The sequence below is a fragment of the Carlito syrichta genome, unplaced genomic scaffold (genome assembly GCF_000164805.1).
Source record: "Carlito syrichta isolate Samal-C Ts95f unplaced genomic scaffold, Tarsius_syrichta-2.0.1 Scaffold309475, whole genome shotgun sequence".
NCBI lineage: Eukaryota > Metazoa > Chordata > Mammalia > Primates > Tarsiidae > Carlito > Carlito syrichta.
In genome coordinates this window covers 604,168-613,526 of record NW_007253571.1, presented here as the reverse complement: position 1 = coordinate 613,526, position 9,359 = coordinate 604,168, and positions in this window count along the sequence as shown.

The window sequence follows — 9,359 nt, the reverse complement described above, 5'->3', positions numbered from 1 at the left end:
TTGTAGATTAAGTGATGCATTATGTTTAGTTTAAGTAAAACTCCTTTTAAACTTATCTTAAGACTCATTCACTGAAAGTAGTGTTTTTGGCCTGTTTGTTGCTTCTAAGCCCACTAGATGGCATAACTTCTAAAGGATGATGGGCTTGAAGGATTTTCTTTGTTCTTTCCATTTTACGAATAGTATAAAAGCTTTCTGTTAACTAACAATAAATGGCATCTGTCCTGCAACAGAGTCAGGTGTCCAAAGTGCATTCTTTCACCTATGCAGTTCACACCTTCGAGATACCCTAGACCTGGCAGGAGCAGAACTCCGGCACTGGGGCCATGATTTCAGGGTATAGTACATGTTCCAGATTACAGGAATGATGAAAATTTGGTAAGTGTGGGCTCAGGAAGCCAAGTCTGTAGGTCTTCCATACATGGTGGGTTCTTTCATGATTAGAAACTTAAAGTGGCCTCACTTTGTGCAAGGATGCTCCCAGCTGGGGACAAGTGTTGCATTAGGGAAAAAAATCCCTTGCTATGCAAGAATAAGACTTAGCTGGATCTCAAAGTCAGTAGTCTGTCCTCTTGTTTTCATCTGGCTGCTTCAGATTCTCTCTCTCTTATTTTTTTATTTTTTTTGAGTTGGAGTGTCATTCTATCGCTCAGGCTGGATGACAATGCCAAACTTTCCACTCAGCCTTCCAAGTATCCGGAACTACAGGGACACACTACCACACCCAGCTAATTTTGTTATTTTTTATTGTAGAGCTGAAGTCTTGCCAAGTTGCCTGGGCTAGTCTCAATCCCCCGGGATCAGGCAGGATTCCCCGTTTTTTATTGAGTCTGCAGTTACTGAAAATCATCCAGTTCCTTTTTCTTACCTCATTGTGCTTTCAGGAGAACAACAACAACAAAAAGAAAATTATTCTAGCAAATGAATTCTCAGCAGCCCCTCCTGCAGCCTGCTCTGCACAGTGCTCTCTTTATACAATAGTGAGTGTCCAGATCTCTCCAAATTGATAGTAATGAATTCTTACAATAGTGAATATCCAGATCTACCCTACTGGATGAACATAAGTTCTTAGATCTGGCTCAATTATGGCATCATCCAGATCACCAACAATGTCCATTGGGAGGCCTAGATAATATGTGGTTGGGAGCCAGTTTTAGAAATGTATTTGCTCCAGGATCTCTGGAGTCTTTTATATTCTCTCTCTCTCTCTTTTTTCTTTTTTTCATTCTGTCACCCAGGTTGGATTGCAGCGCCATGGTCTGGGCCATCCCAGTGTCGTCCTGCAGGGCTCATGCTATCCATCGGCCTGTCTTTCAAGTAGCTGGAACTACAGACTTTGTAATTTACCAGGACCTCCCAGACAACAGGACAGTCCAGTGGGGAAGACCCAGGTTTGTGAGCAGGCACAGGAGATAAAACCTGCCCCCTCACTTGTAACTCCTGATTGGCCATTTCAGAACATAACGCTCATTGATTGGATGAGGCTCCAGGGTCCACCCCTCTGGTCTTGAGTGACATGTGATGCGATCAAATGGTGGCTCTAAGAGGCAAGAAAAGGTTAAGATTTATCCCTGCACCAGAATTGTAGGTGGGAGGAGCTGGCTGACTCACGTGTCGCGGGGCATGCGGGGAACCCTAGAGTCTTGAGAGCTCCTTGTCCGCGGGTCAAGCGGGCTGCAGAATGACAATCCCAGCACATCGGTTTAGGGTATGACACATCTCACCCCATCAGAGCTCTGATGTCGCGGTCTCCCTGCCACTACCTCAGAGGGACAACACGGGCAAGGCGGGTTGGACAGTGGTGATGGTGAAACCTGGGAGTGCCCCTGGTCCTGAACCAACTGGGGTAAAAGCATTCCATCCCCTTTCTCTGGGCAGCTCGGAGCCTTCTCCACCCACATCCAGGTCCCTCCAGGGCACTAGCCTTCTCAGTCCAGGGCCCACCTGCTTTCTTAACCTCCTTGGGGGGCAAGGGGGCTGATGTCCCAGACAATGCCCATGGGACGCCAGCCTCTGTTTTCTCCAGTCGAAACCAAGTGAAGCTACTTTAGGAAAAATCCCCATCCAGACACCACCACAGTTTCAGAGCTTCGCCAGGGGTCGCGGGATGTGGCTTCTGGGAAATATCACCCTCACTGACACCTTGTTCGTGAATGTGGATTTTGAGGCAAAGTTTTTTGTTTCTGTTGGAGTCTCACTGTGTTGCCTGGACTGGAATGCACGGTCACACTCATGGCCACCACAGCATAAACTTGCTGGGCTCCGGCAATCCTTCTGCCCCACCCTTCCAAGTAGCTGGAACTACAGGTGCATGCTACCAGACCTGGCTTATTTTTCATTTATTGTAAAGAGGAGGTCTTCCCAAGTTGTCCTGTCTAGTCTTGAAGCCACAGGCCCAGCCAATCCATTATTCTTGGTCTCTCAAAGTGCTGGGATTACATGAAGCCCAGTCAGGGAGCAAAATTATTGGGTCACTCAGGGATCTGCTAAGAGCAAAGAAGAAACCCCACTCCCAGGCACATGTCTAGTGGATCATTGTTTTTCAATGACTAGGTTTCACCCAGTTTCCCAGGCTGGTCTCCGATCCCTGGATTTAGGCAATCCTCCACCTCCACTTCTCAAAGGGCTGGGATGACAGGTGTGAGCCACCGCATCCATCCTAGCAGACCATATTTACCAACCCATTTCAGTGGATGTGAAATCAACCTGAAGCTGATAATGGTTCAGGTATTTTACACATAAACTCATTGGACTCATCTCAACTGTGCCCTGGACAGTGTCAAAGAGACACAGAGGGTGACCTGATCCCTCGTAACAGATGGTGATCCAGCTTTGGGGCAATGACATTCAAAGCAAGAGGCACTTAGGGGAAGTTGGAAACTCCTCTGTTTGCATCTCTGCTTTGGATGGAAGTCTTGTCACCCACACTGTTGAGGGATGCATCTACCTCACCGGGGTCCATCTGAGGAATTTGTCCATCTAGCCAGTGGAAAACTCCAGCAGCACTTCTGCTTTCATGTAGCCTCCTAATAATTGATGACCCTAAATTCCCTTGACCTCAGAGGCAATTCTTTTATTTCCCGATGAACCAGCTTTCATGTTGTTATATCTAAGGCATAAAACTTGACTGTTAGTGACATTTTTAATTTTTTTTTGAGTTGGAGTTTCACTCCATTGCCCAGGCTGGAGTGCAGTGGCACACTCAACCACCGCAGCCTTGACCTGCTGGGCTCCAGTGGTCCTTCCACCTCAACCTACCAAGTAGCCAAAACTACAGGTGTGTGCTAACAGACCTGGCTACTTTTTGATTTACTGTAGAAACAATGTCTCACTAAGTTGTCCGGGCGGGTCACAAACCCATGGACTCAGGCAATCCACTCCCCTTGGCCTCCTGAAGTGCTAGGATTACAGGAAACATTTCAATTCACATGTTCCAAGGGTTTTTTTTATGATCGCCAAATATGAGATAGGATGAAATAATGAAGACCGGGTCAGTACTTGGAGAAAAATATACACCGTAAGAATTAAATACAGCTGGGCTGGGTCACTCAGCCTGTAATCCCATGATTTGGGAGGCTGAGGTGAGTGAATTCCCTGAGCCTGCGGGTTCGAGACCTGCCTGGGTAACTTGACCAGACCTCATCTCTACAATAAATCAAAAATTAGCTGGGCATGGTAGCGCACGCCTGTAGTTCCAGCTACTTGGAAGGCTGAGGTGGAAGGATCGCCAGAGTCCAGCAGGTCAAGGCTGCGGTGGCTGGAGCAACCACTTTAGTCTGGACAACAGAGTGAGACTCCAACTCAAAAAAAAAAAAAGAATTAAATACATGTGAACTCATTAACAACTTTGTTAATAAAAAAGAAAATGTGAGCATCTATGGAGATGACAAGATAAGGAATTATAAGGAGGCCACAGGTTAACACTCGGGGTCTTCCTATTTTATTTTATTTTTTGAGTTCGTGTCTCACCCTGTTCCCCCAGCTGGTGTGAGGTGGCATACTCTCGGCCACGGCAGACTCGAACTACTGGGCTTAGGCAGTTCTTTCACCTCAGGCTTCAAAGTAGCTAGAACTAAGATGCACGCTACCATGCCTGGCTAATTTTCTTTGAATTCTTGTAGAGACTAGGTCTCACCAAGTTGCCCAGATTGGTATCGAACCTCTGAGCCCAGGCAATCCTCTTGCCTTAGTCTCTCAAGGTTCTGGGATTTATAGGTTTGTCTTCCAGTTTTAAATGGGATTTGTGGGGAGATTCTATGTGGTCAAGTGCATGCATCTCTCATACTTTCCTCTGTATTTTCATTCTGCCCCTCCCTGATTCCTCTTTACTTGATGGTTTCTGATGACACTTGTCCAGACGTCTTGGACAAAGATACTGTAACATGACCGTCCATCATTAAATGGGGATTTGTGGAAAGGAGAGCCTTGTGCCTCTGTTCAGATGCACTGTTGTTGGGCATGTGACCTCAAAGACACTGCTCTAAGTCTCCACAGTGGTTGTCTAATAAATTTGGGCCTGATGCCACCGCAGCTGCTGTTTACAGAGCCAGGTGGTTCTTGGGGTTTGGTGTCTTTCACTTACATTTTGTGCCCCTGACCCTCCTCTCCTTACCCATTCTCTGGAGTAGCCGGATTCCAGGTTTGTTTCACTTTTCTGGGAGTACGCTGCATAGCAATATTTCAATATTTTGATGAAGTAGGCCTGTGATCCCCACTTTACAGGTGAGAAAAGTGGCACCCAGACAGGTTAAGTACCTTCATTAATGTCACACAAGTGTCTTGATGTATTTTAAGTGTTTACCTTGAAGTCTTCCTCTACGATGCATACACTTCTAGCTGCATAATTAACATTTGTAGACCTACACCTGAACTGTACCCCACATCTTTAAAATGAAAATTAAAAACTGGCTGGGCTCGGTGGCTCAGCCTGTAATCCCAGCATTTTGGGAAGTTGAGGCGAGTAGTTTTCCTGAGCCCGCAGTTTCACCACCAGCTCAGGAAACTTGGCAATAACTCATCTCTACAATAAATAAAAAAATTATCCAGGTGTGGTAGCGTGCCTGAAGTTGCAGCTACTTGGAAGGCTGAGGCAGAAGGATTTCAAGAGCACAGAAGGCTGATGCTGGGGTGGCCGTGAGAGTGCCCCTGCATTCCAGCCTGGGTGATGGAGTGAGACTCCAACTCAAAATAAAATTAAAAAATTTAAAAAAAGTGTACACTCCTCTCATATTGTATCTTGTCTGTCTCTATTTACATCCCTAAGGGTGCATGTCTCATTCAAGGTCTATCTTCTTCTTGATATAGAAATTGGAAATCGTTGGGGGAAGGAACTAGTTGGCACTTGGCCTTCCCTGTCCTCCGTCTTACTCTTGACTGAGGTTATGTTTTCTGAGTGAGCTCATGCAGTGGTAGATTCTGACCAGTTTTCACCTGGAATATCACATGGAGATAACTCTCAGCTTTTGCAGCTGAACTTTCTTTCTCCTAATTATTCCTCTTGGGCTTTCTCTTACATGTTTATGTTATACACTATCATACAATGGAAAATTTTTCGACACAGTGGGCAGCATAGCAGCCATGGCATTCACCTGACAATGTGAATACTGATAAAAATAAAATGTTGTCTTTCTACCAAAACATAGCAACACATTTTTTTCTTTTTCTAAATATAAGAGAAATACATACGGTAGAAGAAGAAGAAGGAGGAGGAGGAGGAGGAGGAGGAGGAGGAGGAGAAAGCAGCCAAATCTTCAGATCTCTGTGAAATGAAAGTCTTTTCTTGCATACTTTTCTTCCAGACTTAATCCCTTTTTAGGTGTAAACAGACATGTGTTTTTCTTGCATCCTGCAGTTCGCTTTGACTGCATCTCCTGACACTCAACATCGGGGGGGGGGGGTCTTACTCAATCAGTGCATGAAGACTTGGAAACTGTCCAATCAGAGAATTGCCAAAGGTGAGGAGGCGGCTTTCGACTGCTGCCTGGGCTTTTTGTATCTGGCGCCAGTGGGAATCCCGGATCATCTCCAAGAGAACTGTAGGTCTTTACTTCAGCCTGTGTTGCCCTGTGACATGCTTGTCCTGGGAGTCTATAGTGAGGACTTCAGGACACCCCTAGCAGGGAGATGGTGAAGGTGGCGGCGGGTGCGAGAAGGCGAGGGAGGATGGACCCCAATGAAAGAGCTGTGATGGGACCGGCCTTCCTGTCAGATGGGAGCCTGCACCCGACCCCGCTGGCAGGTGGGTCCGGGCCCATTGGCTCGGGGTGGAACTGAGCAGTCCCCAGGGTCCTGGCCCCTCAGTGACCTCCCTGAGCCTGAGTGGAGGCTTCTCCAGGCAATCACGCTCTCTGGATGTGCAAAACCAGGGAGGGGCTGTGGTCCTGGCCTGTCCCTCTCTCCTCCTCAAGGTTAAAAGAAGCCTCCATCACAGCGCTAAGGAGTCTCCTTGGGCCAACAGTGGATCATGAATCCCTAAGCCCTAGTCAGGGCTTGTGGTGTGGGGTCCCCAGAGGGCCTGGGAGGAAAGGCTTTGAGAAGGGACCGGGAGTGGGGAATCCCAAGTGCTGGTTGGTTATGGCCTGAAATATGAAGAGGGAGAAAACAATAGCCATACACTCAAGTAGATGGGAGTGCATGTGCTGATGACACAGATGAGAGGTCCAAATGTCCAAGAAAAAGCCAGACTAAAATGTAGATTGGGAAGCTCTGCTCCAATGAGAATAATTTTGAGAAGGCTAGGTTTCTAATGCTGACATAGAGAGACATTTTCTGTTTACCCTTATGATCTTCAGTCCTACATCTTCTCTTTCCTTTGCAATGCACTTCTAGTACATTTGGAGAGAGAGTCAAAGTTCTCATGTCTTGTTTGTGCATGATCTGACAGCTCATCCATTTCTTTGGGGGTTTGGGAAAAATCTGGACATATTTCTAGGGATTCCTCTTTTAAGTCACTTAAAAAGTTCCATATATGCCTCATGTCAGAAGTGTATAAGGGAGGAGTGGAGTTGTTGGGATTGGGTTCAGAAATCTCAGGAATACTAGCTACAGATATTTCACGTGTTTTCTGCATTATAATACCCACTTTTATGGAGGTTTCCAAATATAAGCCTACAAGAATTTGAACAGTCTTTTTATCAACGCACAAGGCATGATATTAAAAATTTTAAAACATATTATTACATTAAAATTTTTCTTTTCTTAGTATGAACTAAGCTTAGAAGTTTAGGCTTTATTTGCCTGAATGTGTCTGCTATATAATAGAATGATATATCTGTTCACCTCAAAGCTTTCTTAAAGAAACTAATGCTGTAGGTAAACCTAAAACACTGCCAATCATATAGTAAACAACTTAGGGTTACCTTTTGTCCTTTCAACTATCATTTTATAATTGTGGCTCTTTTATTATGCAGAATACTAGAAATAAGTTATTCACTTATAGTTTTTAATTTCTAGTATTAGTTTACATATAATTTTAGTTTTAAAAGTTCTGAAATAGCATACTTTAATTTATACATCATGTAAGAGGAGAGATAGATAATTCATAGCCTTCTGCTCCTGTTGAAATATTTATTTTATGTGTTTATTGCTTGCAAAAGTTATCATTAGCATTTCCTTTCACTTTATTCAAACTTTATGTGAATATGTTTTTCCAATCGTTCATTTTAGTCATCATTGTGTCATACCATATTTTATAATATTCATGATACCTCCTTTAACGATAAATGTAAGGTTTTTCTTCACTCCTAAAGATTAAAGTACCACTTTCCCTTTTGTGCAAAAATAACAACAGTATACTTATAACATAATAAAGGAGATTCAGTAGTATCATTTAAATGCTGAGTACTTAAAATTTCTTATCAAATCTTTTTATGAATAATAAAATTCATTATATTCTTAAATGTCATTAATCTAGTTACATACTAGTGATTCATGATATCTGCTTTCCATGGATGCCCAACCGAAGTTGCAAATTTTAGTTATGTAAAAGTATTGTTGAAGCAGTGCAACTGTGTTTATCCATGATTTTATGGGTTACAGTTTCTCTTATAATTTTATTTTTATTTTTTGTTTGTTTTTGAATTGAGGTCTCACTCTGTCACCCAAACTGGAGTGCAGTGGCCACTCTCGGCCCCCACAGCCTCGACCTACAAGGCTCCGGCGATCCTTCTGCCTCAGCCTTCCAAGTAGCTGGAACTACAGGCGTGCACTACCACGCCCGGCTAATTTTTTGATTTTATTGTAGAGATGAGGTCTCGCCAAGTTGCCCAGGCGGGTCTCGAACTCGTGGGCTCAGGCAATCCACTCACCTCAGCCTCCCAAAGTGCTGGGATTACACGCTGAGCCACCGAGCCCGGCTTTTAATTTTTAGCTATTTCAAATTTTGGGGTTTTTGTGTTGATTTAGCATTCTCTTTTCTCACATAAGATAATTACATTCATGCATCAGTTAATTAGGGTTAAAATGATAGCCTATTATAACTTCAGATACCATGTTCAGTTGTGTAAAACTATTCCAATCAAGAGAATGGGGGACAAAATTCAAAAATAAATTAAAAACAAAACTTTTGCCAACAAAATTATGTAAGCATTTACATGCTTGTGTTATTTTTGTTATAATACATATAATGGTTGATTAGTGGTCCTTTCATCATATGTTTATCAATGAGGGTATATCATCTTTGTGTGTGAAACACTTAGAATTTACTGGTATGAGCTTCTTGTTACTGGCTTATTTTAATTAGAATAATCTCCTCCATATTTATTCTAATTGTAGGAACTATAAGATATCCTGCTGTTTAAAGGTTCAATAATATTCCTTTGCACATTTCAAATTGTCTTCTTTGATGAAAGATATTTGGTTGCTTTTCGCTTATTAGCTTTTGTAAATAATGTTATAGTAAGTATCAGTGTGCAAATAACCCTTCCATTTGAATCTAAATGTGAGGATTTATTTCTGCCCTGTCTGTCTCACATTTTTTGAGTGGCATCTCTCTGTAACCCAGGCTGGAGTTCAGTGGCATGATTATGGCTCAACCTATGGATTCAGGCAATTCTTCCCCTAGACCTCCCAAGTAATTGGGGACAACATGCACCACCACACCCAACAAATTTTTGTCGATATGAGTTGCCCAGACTGCTCTCAAACTCCTGGGCTCAAGACATCCTCCTGCCTCAGTCACCCAAAGTATTGGAATACAGTCCTGAGCCACCATGCCTCACCCCTCACTGCTTTTAGGTGTTTTCCTCCTTTGTGGTATTATGTGGTTTGACTAATACTGTTTTTATTTATTTATTTATTTACTTTTGAGTTGGAGTCTCACTCTGTCACCCAGACTGGAGTACAGTGGCTGCTCCCAGCCA